Here is a 578-nt window from a genome sequence, read left to right as displayed (position 1 = left end):
CTTTTGCGACTCTCCAAGGTTATGGTCACCCGTTATGAAGATGATAATAAGACGCACGTGTGTGAAAATGCGATAACGTGATGAGAAACGAACTCCATACTTGCCAGGCGCTCTTTGATAAATGTTACGAAAATCCCTCTGTAACACAAACCAGGAAAACAACAACTGCAAATAAAAAATACGGAAGATAATTCGTGATAAATCTAGTTTAGGGTTCGAATCGCTCCATCTGCGATCCTTCAGCGCACGAAAAAGGAGAGTTTCGTAATTTCTCAAAAACGAAAACTAGCTTAGAATACGAAACAAAATATAGCTTGATTCAAAACCATTTCAAGAAAGAATATAACAATAAAAAAAACAAAGATCGTCTGCAAAGCGCACGTCAACAGAAAACAAAAGCTATCTACAAAACGTTCTAATTCGACTGTAATCCGCATTCAAGACTAAAGTATGCGAACGACTGCGCGCGCCGTCGCATTCTGAGAAACGGTAAATGAATGTTCATATCATGTTGTTGCACTTAATACTTTTTTATTTGGTGTGATTAAGCTTTACACTTGTTGCGAAAGACTAATTTG

This window comes from Penaeus monodon, chromosome 25, assembly GCF_015228065.2.
Source record: "Penaeus monodon isolate SGIC_2016 chromosome 25, NSTDA_Pmon_1, whole genome shotgun sequence".
NCBI lineage: Eukaryota > Metazoa > Arthropoda > Malacostraca > Decapoda > Penaeidae > Penaeus > Penaeus monodon.
The sequence above is the reverse complement of the archived record's forward strand: the minus strand, read 5'-3'. Positions refer to the sequence as shown.